Source organism: Lissotriton helveticus, chromosome 4_1, assembly GCF_964261635.1.
Source record: "Lissotriton helveticus chromosome 4_1, aLisHel1.1, whole genome shotgun sequence".
In the NCBI taxonomy this organism is placed as follows: Eukaryota; Metazoa; Chordata; class Amphibia; order Caudata; family Salamandridae; genus Lissotriton; species Lissotriton helveticus.
The window spans coordinates 614,747,451-614,766,131 of NC_136063.1; the positions used below are offsets into that span (position 1 = coordinate 614,747,451).

Consider the following 18,681-nt stretch of genomic DNA (forward strand, 5'->3'; position numbering starts at 1 on the left):
TTTTCCAATAAAACAGTGGTCATATACACGATTTGTAGATAATGGTATGTGTGCATTAATGCATGTTGTGATTATATGGGATTCCAGGGTAGTCGCATAGAACACAATATGAATTTCATTTAATTTTATTTTAATTATCAATAGATATTACATCACCATTTGAATCACGATGTGCATTCATGTAAATAACGAATCATGAAAGTGGGGGATGCACACCCCAGGGATTGCACCCGCACAAAGGAATTTATGACGAAGTGGTGGAACACAATTTGATGAAACACACAATTGGAGCAAACATCGGAGTCGCTCGCAAGAGAACCAATCACACGTATTGACCTTGCAAGATTTCAGAATTGAGTTGACACACCTAAGTGACTTTTTAACCTCGCATGCTCACGTATAACGTTAACCTCTTTTAAAAATGATGCACTTTGGGATATGTGGTTTACCTAGAGGAAAGGGTCTTGAGGCAATGGGAGGCGTTAGGACCACGGGGGAATTGGGAGGGAGAACACAGGGGTGGAGGACTTTAAATAGCGTGGGCGGAACACGATTTGTTATACCGGCTTGAGTAATCAGGATGAGGACGGGAGACGCTAGTAGTTCGTAGAAATGGGTAAGTGTCAGGGGGAATGAGCACTCATTTATGTGGGAATCTAAGTAACACGTAACAGTGAAAATAGACTTTACAATCTGCAGCATGTTGTTTAAAGTGAAGCCTAGCTCATGTGGAACAGTTAAAAACCTTGGTATAAAGCAGCGCGTGAAGTTTCACTAACGGAGGCATCAGCGTTTGTAAACAGAGGGGTACAGGAGGGTTTCTGTTTTGTGATTACATTAGGTGGGAGAGAAACAAACAGACACTGCAAGCAGGAGAACTATTATGGTGAACATTTGGTTTCATACCCCGCATATTGATGATTAAGCACATGATGATTTTAGGGATAAGAAGGGTAAACACAGGAACACAGCGCATCAGGGAGAAATGTTATAATTATCGTGAGTTAAGTTCAGTGTTAAAAGTGCGTTGTAACATGGAGTCTTTTAGATACAGAATGTGATTAGCTTGTTTGTTTTGTTATTGATTTGTAGTGACCCCCGAAGAAGGGCACATGGAGGCCCGAAATGCATTGGGTTTTTTAACTACATAATAAACGACTACTTGTGAAGGACTTCTTGCATTTAGCGCATTCTTTCATGAAGGCCTGGAATGGCACAGTTTGAATGTTAAAGATTGAAAATTGGCACATTACCCGATTGGTGGATTGAAACAATGACTTAAAATGTCAAATAAAAGCGTCAAGATATGGATAAAAATGGTTGAAAAAGTCAGAATGGACTAAGGAGAGTGAATATTAAGTGCACGCAAATTCAGCGGCACAGAGCTGTGCATTTGGATACGGGGCTGCGAAGTCCTACTTCTCACATGTTCATGTAAATAACGGCATGAGAATTATTCTAATAACATGTATGTTACAGTGATTTATTCCCATCGGGCTATTTGAGAACAACATGGTATAGCACAAGAATTGTATTTTTTACATGAATCTTTTTTTTCTAAAATCAATTTGTTTTGCTTTATTTTTTCAAGACTGTTTACTTCTTTTTAAAGTATTCTTCGATGACATCTTTGGCCTGAGATTCTTTCCCCGTAGTCCTGGACAACCACACAGCAGCAGCCAACTACTTTTCGGGGTATGCCTTCTTGGTCAATTTAGCAAAGGCCAACCCACTCCGCCAGCTTTTTGCTGTCATCAACTTTTATTAAATTGATCTGGTGTTCAGCACACAGTGCTTCAACCAACTTGACATACATTGGCTCGTCGCAGTTGGAAGCAAGTACATAAAGGTGAGCCTAACGTTTGTCCAATGCCTTGGCAGCTTCACGAATGCCACGGGCTAATCCATCATGGATGAGTGCGGTCTTCAGCACTTCCTGCAGAGCAATGTTGACATCCATTACACCTCCAGCAGCAATGCCTTCCTCGGCCATCGTTGGACAGTTGTCGGGCGGGTTTCACCGGTCGAATCATGATGTGCACTTTTGCAAGCTGAGTTTATCTGTACACTGATTCACCGGGAACACCAGTATAATTAATTAATGTCTGATTTAGATGTTATTTCATGTTATGCAGATATATTCTGATCAATTACTTGACGTAAAGAATTTGCATGTGCATACCATGCTTCATATGTATTCATTGTTTGTAGTACATATATTTAGCCTTCACATTGACAGGATACCCACTGTGTAGGTTTCCGCCACAATTGTTGTAGAACCTGAACATTCCATTAATAGCATTATGTGGTTACCTGACTGCAAATAACTGTGTGTATGATAATAGAGTTTTTTCATCATGTTGCATTACCACTTGTATTAATCATGCCATCAGGACACCTTGGCATTAGGCGCAGTACTTTCACTTTATTTCTACAGCTTTCCTTTTCAGATTATCATGTTTTGTCACATTGCATATTTAGAGCCGCACTCTAGTAATATGGCCGACACTTCTCAATAAGAGGGAAGCCTTCAAGTCCACTTTCGGTTTTGGTCACCCAGACATTAGCACGTAATTACTGGTATCGAGTGAGCACATTTTTTAAATCAGCACCATTAGTTGGGCAGTTACACTCTGGCGTGGAGCTTCAACAAGAGCGGGTAGCTATAATCTGGCATCCTGTCCGAACTAGAGCGGGAATCGCAAGATGCCAATTGTAAGTACTTTATGCCACGTCTCATCAATCCTGCACCCTCTGAGGTGGATTAGCTTTTTGATCGTACTTCAAATGTATTTTACTGACACAGCGTCATATGCATCTGAGTTCTCGATTGGTACAAGGTTTCTGAATATTACGGCATTTTGTGTACCAGCAGAGCACTACTGCTCTCATCACAGGGTAGGAAGTTGCACATTCGCTGAGTTTTAGACGCCTGGTGAGTCTCCATTTTTCAAATTTGTTTTTTCTCTTGTTGCCAGTATTACGTGGACAATTTTTGACTTACATTTACCTTGGTTTTATAGGCTCCATATGACTCGCTTGGACAATTCTGGGTTAGACCCAGTTCCACATCTGAAAACACTCATAGGTACATATTCACTCTGCATGCCAGCAAACACAGTGGTCAGCGGTCTTCTAGATATCTTGTGCACATGGTGGTGTGGCATCTTTTAAACTTTGAGATTCCCGGCATCGCCTTTGACATATTAATTTCACTCCGTGGTTAAACCAACTCGCTTAACTCAGTTAATGCCCATCGCAGCTTTTAGCTCTCCTGGACTAAAGAGGTCTATCACTTTACCTCTTTCTATCACTCTAGGTTGAGTTTAATATTTTAGGTTTAATGAATGGAATTAATGTACTTAATTCTGATGGTAGATATCCCCTGACGAAGGGTGGCGGATCCACCCGAAATGCATTGAGATTGAGGAATGATTTCCACCAAGTTGTTTTTGAGTTGTTTTATGGACTGTTGAAATTCATTTTGAATTGGGATCTTCATCAGAAGAGCCAATACAAAGAAGCACATCAAGAAGAAGTACATTGTCTATGGCTTATTGTTGGAGTACTGACATTGTATTGCCATCACACTGATATTTTATTATATTTTTTTTTAAACTTGTTTTCACATTGTGTTAAGTAATTACGTTTTTGAGGAATAGATAATGCACACTCACATATGAGTGTCTTAGGTTGTGCATATCCTGTCTAGAACATATTGCACTAGTTTATACTTCTTAGCTGAATTGGTTGCAGGGTGGAACCACCACAGGTATTGCACACCAAGCAAGAGTATTTGCAGAATATTTAGTTTAGTTAGCATAATAGTTCAATTGAGTGCACGGCAGCTGTTACATTTTTTGACTGGATCTTTCTATAAGTTGCATTTCCAGAATTGTGACTTAAAATCCAACTTTACAATTAAAACAAATTTAAATTACAATTCTTTATACACCAAACTTATTAAATATGATAAGGTAACCTCGTGTTATCTAATGGAGTGGCAGGCCTTGCAGAAGTGAAAAACAAATTTAAGGGTTTTTCACCACCAGCACATGTTAAACCTAAATGTATCTGCCCAACATTTTAAAATATACTGCACCCTGCCCGGTGGGCTAATTAAGACCTAGTCCATGTGTGGCGTATACGTATTTAAAATAAAGGTTTTGGTCTGACAAAAGGTTTATTTTCCAGATCGAAATAGCAGTTTAAAACTGCACACACAGTCTGCAATGGCGAGCTTGAAAAAGGTTTGAAAGGGCTAATTAAGTGGGTGGCACATTGAGTACCGCAGGTTCACTGGTAGCACTTAATTTGCAGGCCTGAGGATATGTAGTACCACTTTACTATGGACCTGCAAGTAAATTACATGTGCTAATTGGGAGTATGCCAATGTTGCAATGTTTTGGAAAGTGAGCACATGCACTTTACTGGTTAACAGCGGTAAAGTACACAGAGTCATAAGGCCAACAAAAACAATATTAGAAAAAATGAAGTAGTAAGGCAAACATTTGGGGGAAAACCACACCAAGGTTGACATATCTAACAAATGGGATTTTGTGATTTGGGCACTTCATATATAGGCCTAATTTGCAGTAGGTTTGCATATGTTTCCTTTAGGTTGATGAAATGAAACTGGTGCAAAATAAATGCACATTTGCCCATATGTGAATATTGATAGATTGTTTAGATTATCTCATAGTGATTATCTAATTCCAATTCAGTATTGTGATGTGTGGACCAAAGAGTAGCAAAACGTTTGAGGTGGTGGAAATCAGGAGGGCCAGAAAGCAAGTAATTTTCTCCAAAATGGATGCACTTTGTGCAATTGCAAAGTAAATGAGGATTCTGGCACCACAGTAAGAGGAGGAGACAGGAGAGAATTTTCTGACTTGTGTTTGCAATATTTGTTCAGAGACAAGAGGGCATATTTTGAAGTATAGAAAGGTTATTTTTTACTTCATCATTAATTTGGACCCGATATTGGGTTTGAAGACTCATGCAACATATTAGATCCTACCCTGTATCTGTTGGTTGTAGATACATTACCAGGAAATAGTTGCCATCACAGATGGGCATCACAGAGTTTATTATCTAGGCTTTTAAGAATATTACATAGCTCAGATTACTTTCCCACACACTGTGCAGTAAGTGAACATCATCAAGCTAGGTTTTTTTTATAATAGCACAATTTCCACATCTGATTGGTTGTGTAGATAGTAGCTGTCCTACCACCAACAAAACGGAAGTACTCATCATGGGACCAAACCCAGATGCCTGGAATGACACCTGGTGGTCCCCCGCCCTCGGAAGCCCGCCCACCCCCACAGACCACACACACAACCTGGGAATCATCCTGGACTCAGAGCTCAAAATAGACCGCCAGATCAACTCTGTCTCGTCCTCCTGCGTTCACACCCTCTGCCTCCTACGTAAGACCTTCAAATGGATCTCCCTCAAACACAGAAAGACCGTCACTCACGCCCTGGTCACCATCAGGCTTGACTACGGCAAAACACTCTATGCCGGAATTAACAAAATCCTCACCCGCAAGCTACGGAACATACATAATGCCGCCGCAAGACTGGTCCTCAACCTGCCAAGCCACTGCCACATCTCCCAGCACCTGCGCACACTCCACTGGCTCCCCATCGAAGCTAGAGTCACCTTCAAGATACTAACCCATGCTCACAAGGCCCTCCACGACACCAGATCAGCATACCTGAACAGCTGACGCAAATTCCACGCACCCTAAAGGACCCTACGATCAGCCCAGCTCTCCTACGCCGTGGTCCCCTTCACCAGAAAGACCAGATTGGGAGGCCGCTCCTTCTCCTTCTGCGCGGCCAGAGCCTGGAACGACCTTCCGCTCCACCTCAGACAGATAACATTGCTCCTCATCTTTGCAAGAAACCTCAAAACCTGGCTCTTCGACAGACCCCCCTCCTTGATTGACTAGAACCTGCGAACTCCCCCAAGCCCCCAGCGCCTTGAGACCCTTACGGGCGAGTAGTTGCGCTTAACAAACACCTGATTTGATTTGATTCTATTTGTCCACCTGCTGATACAGAATTGCTTTATCATTAAAAATCAGCATTAATTAAATATTGAAATAGTACATGTGAGAAAGGGCCCTTTTTGGCGTGATCAACCCCATTTTTTCTAATGATATCGCAATATTTTAACTCTGTACACTGTTACTCTGCTAATCAGTGCGTGTGCTCCGACCGGTAAAGTTTGTTTAAATTGGTGAACTCCTAAATGGCATATTTTAAAAAGCCATAGTATATGGTGCAGAAATACACCCATGACAAGGAAAGGTAAGTGCCACCTTTGGGCTGTAGCACTTATTGTGCCGTCCACTAGTGTGAGAAAGAAAACCTGGCTTCAGGCATACGAGGCTGCCCTATGAGAAATCTAGAGTACATGTAAAAATATCAATTCTGTAATCATAAGTTAGGAGCATTTAGGAAAATGATTCAACCTCTATTTTAGTATTTATGAAAATGTAATCTAATAGTAAAGTTGGATTATTGAGAAATATTTAGCAAGAGTGACTTTTTTAAAGTTACCTTTTCCCTGCCTAAAGGTTCTAAAGGCTAATTTACATTAGCTCTCCAGCAGCCGCCCAGCCAGGACTTGGCCTTAATTAAGTATAAAAACTGTTCCCAGAGCAAGGTCAATGGCCGGAGAGTGGGATCGTATTTTTCTTCTCCTTCCAAGAAGACCAGTTAGGATATATTCAGGAACTTCATTGACTTGTATAGAGGCCTGTCCTTTCACAAGAAAATGTAAGGTGAGACCTTGGGAAAATCAACTATTGTTCCCCCTGTGAGGCTGGCTAAAGGGAGTTAGAGGATTGGAGCTATGAGTGACCACAGAGAATGTGACTGCACAGTTCCCTGGCCATACATCTAGGCAGGCACACAGGTTTTGCACAAGGAAGGAAGATGTTCTGCATCTCGAATCCTAGCACTGGTGCTGTAGGGCAAACAGGAATGGCTGCAAAAGTAGGTATTGTGGTCTCTGGGAACATTTACTCAATTGGTTCGGGGGTGCCAGGAGCCACACCCACACACTAGCTAGTGCCAACCATGAATATGGCACCCCAACCCACCGGCACCTGCTCAGAATACACTCTGGGCCTGTGAAAGAACACAAGTAGGCTGCACCTACTGGTCCCAAGTGTACAAAAGACAAATAAATGGACTCCAAGGGTCAGTTGCTGACCCTCAGTGTGGCTATAATGACACAACAAACTGCAAGAGGACTTTTCTCTGAAGTGCCCAGCTTAATCAAAGCAACTGGACCCTGCTACGACCTGACCCCTAAGAGCCATTCCTGAGGTTCTGGGACCCTTGACTGTGTCTAACTGTACTTTGCCTTGAAACTCTGAAAATCTGGGACTGAGTAAATATTTGGACTTTTAGACCTCGGGAGGACCGAGACCAACCATCCAAGTTAATCTATCCAAGGCACAACTTTACTGGACTGAAGAAACAGGTTTCTCCTTGCTGGAGCTCCTCTGCAGCAGCAAATATGTTTCATCAGGCCCTAGGGGAGAAGGTATCTGTCTTTGTGGAACTCAATCAATCAATAAATCAATCAATCAGGATTTGTAGAGCATGGCTGCTTCTCCCATGAAGGTCTCTAGGTGCTGTGGAACCATGGTGTGGGATCATGCTGCCTGTTTCTATTGGTTGAGCATCCAGGTATTGAGATCCTTCCTGAACTCCTCATCTGATATAGCCTGAAAACGTGTCCACTAGAGTGTTCTGAGCTCTGATACTGAGGCTAAGTCCAAACATCGTAATCTTGACTGGGTAAAGGGCAAAAGTATCAGCCCAGCGCGAGGACCTCCTTAGGATTGAGATTTGAATTTTCCTGCTCAGAGCCTTTCCTGCCTAAAACAAAAGAGATCTCATCCATTGACTATTATCATTCAAGGGGACTTTCTCAGATACAGCATGCAACCCTGCCTCATTTCCAAAACTAAGTCAAAAAGAGAATCTCTGACCAGGATGAACCTGGTTGATGTAGCTGACCTAGGTTTGCTCGCAGTTGGCCTAAAATCATGCCAAAAACCTGTTCAACCTTGACCATTGAACTATCATTGGTGCTTAGTGGTAGTGACACTATATTTCCTTAAATCTTCTAAAATCCCTATCTGTGGTCCCTTTATTAATTTTTTGCTGGGTGGAGTCATTTTGTTTTTTAATCTTTACTCAATTTTTTTAAATTGCAGTTTTTTTTAGTGTTTTGTGTTTTTAATGATCTTGGTTCTTCTAAATGCTTCACACACTTTCTTTCAATTAAACCTGTATGCCCTGTGCCATAGCCATCAGTGGCTGAGCTCCTTGGAGTACATATGGGTACTATATGCTTAGACTCTGTGGTCTTTACAATCTTCTGGTTAGGAGTGATTATGCTATGGATTAATAGAAGGTAAGAAAGATTTTTTGTATTAGTAATGAAATTGTTGTTTCTAAATCTACCTAGATCCTAGCAATATATCTTACTCTTTAGGAGAAAGAACATGTTTAATACCTCCTTGGCTAATTAGGCATTACTTGAATGCTATTATCCCCAGTGAGAGAAGATACTACCAATCACATAGACATATAAGGGCTGTAGTTGAACATACATTTGGACTTTTGCAATGCAGATTCTCCTGCCTTTTTAAGACTGGGGGTGCTCATCAATATTCTCCTGAAACCTCTTGCAAAATTGGTGCCTGTTGTGCGATACTATGTAATGTAGCTTCTAGAAAAGACACTGCCCATCATGGCAGAAAGCAATGATTTAGATGATGAGACACAACTCCCACGTCCCTCTGGACATGATGCAACATGGCAGCTGAAGCAAGTCTATGAAGGACTTACATTAAACATTATTTAAATTGTTAACACACCAAAATTAGAAAATAAAATCACTGAAGACATGTTATTAATCTCATCATGTTTATTTTCACTGTGTATTCACAGGTATATTCAAGATTTCTTTCACTTTTGTCAATGTGCATAAGGACATTTTTTCTTCGGATGATACATAATAAACAAAATGGATGCTTTTAAATATGTAATGTAAAATGTATTGTTTAGTTAATTAAAACCATTACAATAGATAAGATCTGCAGTAAATAATACCATTATCTAATCAAATTATTACAACCTCTGAGTATGAAATATGTGCAAATGGAATGTTTATAAACAGTCAATACATCACGGAGTATATTTGCTGAAATATGACAGAGAAGTATTTATACCATACCGGGCAACTAGCTCGTTGGATCAGCTAAAAAGATATGTGGATTTAAAGTTTACCAAGACAGTCTGAGCATTCGGAAATCTCCAGCCTGCACTCAACGTCGGACTATTTTGTGTGGCTTGCCCTTCCATTCTGGTCGTGACGATGGTCGAGGACAAATACTGCCTAAGTGTGGTCACTTGTTTTGTGCATCTTGCCAGGACCCAAGAGGCAGAATGTGAAAAACAAACACCGAAAACTTCCCAGGATGATCGCGCCCCATTGGCCAGACATACTAGTTTGATTAGTTGTCTTCTCTGATGATCCAAGGAAGGGCAACAACATTGCAGGTGTAGGCATGCTTTGTTTTGGATAGAACAAAGACTGCAAGCTCTCTTGCCTATAAGAGTGTCCCAGGAGGGGTTAACACTTTAATTGGCAGAACTAGCAATCCCATGTAAAAAATCTGTCTGCTAGTTTTCGCACTTATAGCTTCCAGTAGAAATGGCTGTGGATTCCCGGCAATGTAGGAAGCGTTTAGCCCCTGGTCAACTGATGAATTGTGAGGGTCAACATATCTTGGTCCCTCAAGGTCGCCTTTAGTTGCTGATTGATAAAAAATGTCCAGGTGGTCCCACCTGGGAGATACAGTATGTTATGTTATGTTATGTTAAGGTGATTTATTGTGCGCACAGATACTCCAGCCAAGGAGCGTCCCGGCGCAAGGACAAGGCAAAACACAACACAACAGAGAATAAAGACAGAGCAACTAAAACAGGAAAGTTTTTATCGCCCTCCGAAAAGTCAAAAGGTCCTCCATCAAACGAATTTCAACAGGAAGGGAGTTCCATGCTGATGCAGCCATAACCCTGAAAGAACGGCCTCCCATACGGCTGAGCCTGAATCTGGGGACCACTGCAAGGGCCAAACCCTGGGAACGGAGACTGCGGGTGGGGACATAAAAGGAAAGGCAGCTCGACAAAATTTCCGGGCCGATACCTCTCAGAATCTTAAAAGCAAGACACAAGATCTTAAAGAGAATGCGCTTCCTAACCGGAAGCCAATGTAAAGAGCGAAGGACACCTGCCACAGAACTAAATCTGGGCAGGCCAACAATCGCTCTCGCCGCGGCATTCTGAACCCGTTGCAAACGGGTTAGTTCGGCCTGGTTAGCCCCAGCCAGGAGAGAACTGGCATAATCCAGGCGAGAGATGACAGTAGCCTGGATCACCAGTTGCCTGGTTGGGGCATCAAAGAACTTGAGTACTGGTCTCAAGCCCCTTAGAAGTCCAAAACAACAGGCCGCAGTCTTTTGTGTGTGCCCTACAAAGGAGAGGCCGGCATCCAACCATACCCCGAGATTTTTCACCTCCGACACCGGGGTCGGAGTAGGTCCCAGCTCTGAAGGCCACCATTGGTCGCCCCACAGCTCCACTCCCTTACCGACGACCATCACCTCCGTCTTTGTGGCATTAAGCTGAAGGCAGTTGCCTGTCAGCCAACTAGCCACCGCCTTCAGTCCAGACTGAAACCTGGGGGCCGCAATTTCCGCGTCCCCGCTGAGAGTGACCGCCAGCTGTGTGTCGTCGGCATATGAGACCAAGGTTAGGCCCCACTGCCTAGCGACATCAGCCAGCGGTCTCACGTAGAGATTGAACAACGTGGGACTCAGCGAGGACCCTTGCGGAACCACCATGGCCAGCGGTTGGTAGTTGGACTTGAAGGGAGGAATGGCAACACAGAAGGAGCGGTCGTCTAAAAAGGAGCGGAACCATTGCAACACCTGACCGCCAATACCAGTCTCCTCGAGCCGGTGCAGGAGGATGCTGTGGTCCACCGTGTCAAAGGCGGCGCTAAGGTCTAACAAAATAAGCGCCGCCGTTTGACCAGCATCCAACCTTGCCCGGAGATGTTCCACCATCACAAGTAACGCGGTTTCCGTACTGTGCCCAGCACGGAATCCGTTTTGTGTGGGATCGAGGGCATTGGTTCGTGCCAAATGCTCAGACAGGGCCAGATTGACGTGGGCCTCAGTAATCTTGGCTGGCCAGGGTAGCAGCGAAATGGGGCGGTAACTTTCAGGCTTAGATGGGTCCAGAGTGGGCTTTTTAATAATTGGGGACACCACGGCTTGTTTCCACTTAGCTGGAACTACTCCCGTTTCCAAGGACAGATTGACAAGGGAGCATATAACTGAACGCCCCATAAAAGCCTGATCCCGAAAAAGAGCAGGCCTTACCGGATCGGATGGAGATCCGGATTTAACTTGCAATGCAAGTTTGTCAAAGCCGTCCGAGGTGAGGGGGGGGAAAACAAGCAGAGTAGTCTGATGGTGAGCCCCATTGATACTTTCCTCACTGTGCCCTATACCAGGAAATGTCCGATAAATGGCTTGCACCTTCCCTAAAAAGTAGGATGCAAGGGATTCACAGTGGGAAAGAGAGCTTTCGGTCGTAGAGGTAATCCGCTTCGTCGTAAGATCTTTAACGGCCTTAAAGATGGCTTTCGACGGATTAGAACTGTTCCGGAATTCAGCGGCATAGAAGGCCGCACGGGCTCGGCAAATAGCTCGATGGTATAGCTTAACGGACCTGGAGTATGCGGCTTTTAGGTCAGCCCCATAGGTCTTCCTCCAAGCCCTCTCAGCCCGTCTACAGGCACCCTTTAAAGCCCGAAGGGCGCCATCGTACCAGGGGCTCGACTCTCGAGAATTGATTTTAGTTGATACAATAGGTATCAGAGAGTCCAAGGCCCTGGTGATCCAAGAACAGAAGAGGTCATACCCCTTTTCTACATCCGTCAAAGGGCCGAGCGGCTCCTCTAATAGAAGACGATGAAAGTCTTCTAACCGAAGCTTTTTCCAAGCCCTCTTCTGAACCCGTCTAGCCGAAGAGATGGAAGGGGTGGCAAAGACAGGGCATAGGATGGATACCAAGAAGTGGTCTGTCCACTCCACCGGTGAAACAGAAGTAATTTGAATCCCCGGCAGATTAGTGAACAAGGGATCCAAGATATGCCCCCCTGAATGGGTAGGCTGGGAAACCATCTGAGGGAGTAGAAAGGCCTCCAAGTCAGAGGAGATGGAACGTACCGTCAAGCCAGAGAGGGTGTCGAAATGCAGATTTAAATCTCCCATGATAGAAAAGTTGGCACAGTCTGCAGCCAGAGGACCAACTATATCAGGGAAAGCATTCCTAAACACCACATCACTGCCGGGTGGCCGATAAACGACCATACCGGACAGGGTAAACTCAGGGCTGACGGAGACCTTGAACAGGGCACTTTCACACCCAGAGATGCTTAGGGCAGTCCAGACACAAGGATAGATAGATTTTACCACTAAGGCTACACCGCCACCCCTACCCCGCCTATTCAAGGTGTACATCGAATAGCCGGGTGGGCAAGCTAGATTAGTGATAGCGGTGTCAGCATCCTGTAGCCATGTTTCAGTCATGGCAAATATATCTGGAACTTCCTCCTCAATGAGGTCATAGATGTTCTGGTAGTGTTTCAACACCGACCTCACATTCAAGTTCAAAATCTTCAGGGCAGTAGGGATATCGGCAGTACGGCAGGTCTCCGAAGGCAAAATCCCTGGGAGAGAACGCGGAGAGTCAAGAGCCCACCCATTACAAGGGCAATGGTATGGGCCATGCAATGGGTGTACCGGTGGAAGGGTACAACAGCAACTTACCTGCCCGATGGCCAACAGGCAGTCCCGTGTGTACGCCCGCATGATGGGCCCCGGCGGAGTAATAGTTGAGTAGTCGAGAGCCAGAGCCAGCCACGTCCAGCACGTCCTGTCGCGGACGGGCGCAGACGGGCAGGACTCTGGCTTGACTCAGGCGCGAGTCAGGCGCCACCGCTACGCGTCACCGCTGCGCGACACGAGCGAGCTTTAAGTAGGGCTCACCTGTGGTCATTAACAGCGCTGGAGCGCTGAACCAATGGCACACTCGACCCTTGCCTCCCCCAAGATGGCGACCGGGCGCCAGACACAAGAGATGTATTTCATCTGGAATATCTTAACTGCATTATTTACATGAACATACCAAGGATTGCCAGGGGGTTAAAAAATGAATTTTAGGTGATGTTTTAGTGATTGCATGTTCTCCATCCTGACCCTAATGTAGTACTTCACCATGGTCACTCGGAAATCTAGAGTCTGAGACACCAAACCCAGTTCCAGCCTTAGCCTGGAGTGGAAAACAAAACAAGGTTGTTGAAAGATTCTCTTGTATGCCCTAGCTCTGACACTAAGTCACATTAACATTCTTGGTTGAACTACTTGAAGCCTTGCAGTGTATTGGACTTCAGTAAGGGTTTTTCAAGGAGCAGGTTGGTGCTGTGCAGTTTTATGTCTCCTGACGTTATGACGCTTTTCAGCTGATTCATTAGCAGCTCTGGAGGTAAAGGTAATTTTGATGCGCCTGAAGTGTCTTCACACTGGGCATCCTCTTCTTCCTACTCCTGTCTTCCCTTTCTCGTCTGTAGAGATCTTAGTGACCACATTAATTATAATACACCTATTTGTAGCTGTGTAAAGGTATTACTTTGACTGTAACTATCAAATAAACTTATTAAAATATTAGCTGCATTGATCCTTCATCGACAAACTACCTGTCCCGGAATGCAAAATTGTGGATTAATGGACGTGGAAATTAAATCTTCAATTGAATTAATACTTTTATATTTTTGAAAAGTGTAACCCCCCAAAAATAATATAAATGATAATTTGAGAGGCATAATTTAAAATAAAAAATCTCAAACGCTTACCTAGTGGTGCCTGTGTTGGGAAAACGTGTCAATATCTAACACTCCACACCCAGCTTATGGTAACAATGCACTCTCTATTGCCTCTTCAATCTGGGTAGTTTGGGGTTTAGTTGATGGCCCAATCACCCTCTCCAGTGTCGTGCTGATGTATCTTTCCTCCTTAGTGACAGTTTTTTATCTGTACAAGACAAAAGGTCATACTACCCTTTTCTTTTATAGGATTTTAGTTATCTTGTTCCATACATAATTGACAGGTGGGTGGAGACAATGTCATCCAGCTCTACTGTATTTACAGATGTTGGATAGTTACTATTGCATTGCAACGATGAAGGGCTTCTTGAAAAGTGTTTTGAGAGTGAGGAAAATTACAAATGCCTAGAAGCTGTGGGGACACACACAAGCAGTTTACATATTGTGAGGTACTATCACAGCATTAAGGCCATTTGCCAAAACTGTTTACAAAGTAGGAAAAACAGTAGCGAATCAAATGCTTTTATGAATTTGTATATCATTTTTATGTTTTTTAGAATTGTAATGAGATGATTGTATTGCCTGCTTTTATGATTTTATATGCCTAAAATCGAATAAAACTTGTTTTGACTTTGACATGTCATTGAACATTAATTATCTTGCCAGGAAACAAAAAAATAGTAACGCTAATGCTCCATTAGCAAAACTCCCCACACCTCTCACTGTACATCAAGGTACAGAAAGTGTCTACACTTTGAAACAGAAGTTCATTACCTTGGCATCGCTTGTTAGCATTAATACTTCTAGCTTGTCTCTTTCCGCTTCTTATTACTGTCTCTGGGCCTCTCCTGGTCCAGTTGCCTATTTTCATATTAGTTCTCAACTCTACTTGATTGCGAGTTGTGTGGTATCAATACTTGTGCTTGTGTCAGTAAAATAAGCAAATATTAAACTGTTCACACAACTACTAGTTGTTTATTGCATGTGTAAATTAACATGAGCGGGAAATTTCATTAGACATTATATTGCATGTTTTGTTTAACATATGTGATGTTTACCACATGTGCTAAATTACGTTTGTTGTATTTTTATCATGTGGTAAATAAAACCCAATTCCAAGTGAGGTGGTATTGTGAAAGTGATCGGAATTTAGCATAAAAATTTCCATTGGCCATTACCAGGTGGTATTTTTTAAAGTCTTGAATAAAAGTACTTTTTCCTTAAAACGTGCTTGATTATTGTTTATTATAAATTCCAATTAATTTCTTATACCCATGGTGAATTGTGGGTTTAATTTGTTGAATGTGTAAATGGAGGCTACATATTGGATGCTATTGTGCACATCTACTCATAAAATAGGAATTCACATATATGGTTGTAAGATAAAAAAAGAACAATAATCAACATAATGCTTTTATACCATTTATTAAAATGGGCAATTGTAAATATGTTTAGTGCACTCCAAACAGAATTTTTGCACAATTGTCACCAATGTGAAACAAGTTACAACAGGTTTTTTTAACATACTGCAGAAATGTGTATTTCAACCTTCGCAGTCAAATCATTTGTGGCATCTATAGCATGCAAACCTTTATAATTATTCAAAGCAATATTAACATAATTAAAACACGTTCACTGTTAACCCCTCCGCTGCGCTGAACGTTCCGCGCTGGTGCAGAACGTTCTATTGCGCGGGTGGGGCCGCGACGTTCAACGGACGTGCGCAGCACGACCGAGGTAGTGCACACGACGTCCGCTGAACGTGGCCAGCACTCAAGGGGTTAATTTTTGGGAAACATGCTCATCGACTGAGTCAAGTAGTAGTGTTGTTCTTGTTGCTCACCTCAGTTTTCTTTGTGGTGAAGTTTGAGAGGATGGGGAGGTGGATGTAGTAGATGGAACAGATGGAGTGGTCATATCCTAAGCAGCAAATTGTGTCATTTGTAACAATGCAATTTCTTGTATTTCCAGCAGTTGACCCACATTATTTAGGGCTGACCCAGTTGAAGTATGTCATTCTACCATCTGACAACTGATGGAGAGTACCGATTCTCCTATGCAGTTCATGGCATGGGGGCTGGACCTCAGAAGACTGCTATGTTGTGCATCTGAATGGTTCATGTGCTATGGTTAGAGGCATAACAGAATGTGACTCTACCTGTTTTTTAGAGTGATTCCAGCAATTCTGCTTTTCCTTTGTCTTGTTTTGCTATATGGTGGCTTAAATCTTGATAGATATGTCCAGGTGTTGTTTCATGCTGCTCATCTTCTGACATATGTAATGCATCATCTTGAAACAGTTGGTGGGCTCATTCATCAGTTGTTGCCAAGTGAACTGTGTACTCTGGTTCTGGTTCAGCATGAATACATTCAACTGGGATAATTTCCTTAGGTGGTGTTACTCCCTCCACTCCTGTACTTATTGTTATTGGTGATAAAGAGTTAGTCACCATTGAGTTGGTAGTGGTGCAAATAGTCTTTTGTGGTGTATTGTGTTTTAAACGCATGCTCAGAAGACAGCCTTCTGTTGCAATTCCCATTATTTGTGAAGTGGTGGTGGTTACTTTTGTTGATTTCTTCAGATGGATTGTCTGTGAAATTAAATCGGTTCTGGACTTTTTAGCAGAGGTCTAATTTTTTTTTAAGATGACACAATCATCTGTAGACGAGTTTCTTTGTTTTATTATAAAATCATTATAGGAATTTTTTGTGTGATGATTTTGTAAGTGTGACCTGAAATGGCAGTGATCATTTTTGGTGATACAACTATAGTAGAATTGCTAGATGTCATAGGGGATGAGGATGAGCCTCCTGTTGCTGTTAAGGCACAACCGTCTTGGTCTTCCTCAACTTAAGAGGGGCAGTGTTCTATATTGGAATATAAAAAAATAAACTTACCACGAACTGTTATTACGACACCTTAGCTACTGCTCCACACTACAGCTAAACTGTATGGCGAACTGTTGCAAAGTCATCTTGTGCCCTGGGCACCCCCCAACTTTCTGCTGACTGGAACTGGTGGTAACTGACTCTGACTGGCCCTGGGCTCTGTTTAACCAGGCCCAGTGCCAGTGGCAAGCTAAAAGGAACACATTAGAATACAGTTAAGACAAACAACATACACTAGCGTACACTATGGTATGGTGGGGTATCCCTGTAATTGGCATGACCTACCCCATAAGACCCTAGTATGTAATAGGGGGATGGGATTGAAACTACCTAGAAGTCCCCAGTATTCTGGGGCAGGGCAGTTTATAGGCCAGCAGATTTTCTGCACTAGCATGTGTGCAGTGCTGAAGCCCGAGGTCAGTTTAAAAGCATCACTGGTGGCCAGGACAGCTTTTAAACCTGAAATTGTGCCCAAACTCGACTTTGGAGGTAGGGGCCCTTAAAAATGAAAAACCTACCATGTTTTTGCATATTAGGGACCCCAGGGGTGGGGGGTCAGTTATCTCTAAGAAGCGCCCTTATAAAACGAGTTTTTATATGCCTGGGTAAAGTGACATTTTACCTTTCACTCCCCATATTGTGTTAAAGAGCTGCTCAAATTCGACTTTGATGCTAGAAGAATTGGGTAAGGATAATCTGCATGATTTCTGCAGATTCAGAACCCCTGAAGTCTCCCCTAGTTGCACAGAGGGTGGGGGTCCTGTAGGAATTAGGGAACTACGTATTAAATATGTTTTTATAAGCCCTGGTTCTTGAAAAGTGGCCCAAGTCATTTTCCCCATTGCAAACCCCATGGCCCATCGGTTAACATGGTTGGAAGTGATTGATTAATAAATATTGATAGGAGAGGACTAGCCGGACCATTAAAAGACTTCCCAGAATGGTATGGTATGTTGAATTTCTCCTAAAGGGTACATACAAGAAGTTATGAGAGTTTCTTGTTTGTAGTCCAAATTCAGCCTGTCAGTGGTCTACCCTGATTGGACAGAGTTAAGTGGATTAGCCAGGCTGCTGGGAGGGCAGTGTGCTGGTCTACAGGAATGCCAGGCCAGGAGGTGGCATCGTAAACTATGCTCTTCAAAGGCAGAGGGGAGGCCTGGGTTTCAAATCCACTCTGAGAGTCTTGACCCAGAGTCAGGGCTAGGCTTAAGGAAGGTATGTGCAGATGGTAGGGGGAGAGTCCATGGAAATAAGCCATCCCAGGGGGTGTGTTTAGCCAGCTCTTACCTCCTTGCTGGAAAATGAGCTATTATGGATTTAGAAGAACGATGCACTCTGGGATAAACTAATGCCACACTCTACAGGATGTGGTCATAACTATGAGGAGTTCCCCTGTTCTCATTGGTCAGCAGTGACCTAGTGCTTGACCCAGAGAATTTTGAATAAGTATCTGAGAGGGGCAGAGCCCTCCAGATCTGCTGCTTAAAACTTACTGAAGCAAGAAGTGCCCTGCTGAAAGAGAATTTGCTGTGCAAGTAACTCTAAGGCCTGACCTCTGAAGACTGCACCAAGTAAAACTGCAGCCCGGTGGATTACCTTGCTGCCAAATGACTCAAGAGTTGAACTCCCTGCAAGCTACAGGTTAACAGAGCTCACCTGGACAGCCCCACAAAGAATTCAAAGCCTGGAGTACCAGTGGATTTGTAAGGGTTTTGTTCAAGTGGATTGCGGAATTGAAGTTTCACACTTTCAAGGACCCTCTTGGAGATTCCAGAACCTTGGATTGTGTGTTGGATACTT

At 43.2% G+C, this 18,681-nt stretch overlaps 1 pseudogene; it reads right to left on the reverse strand.

The window, feature by feature from the left end:
* Positions 1-1,563: 1,563 nt before the first annotated feature.
* Positions 1,564-2,027, reverse strand: LOC144827259 (small ribosomal subunit protein eS12 pseudogene; annotated as a pseudogene).
* Positions 2,028-18,681: the final 16,654 nt, after the last annotated feature.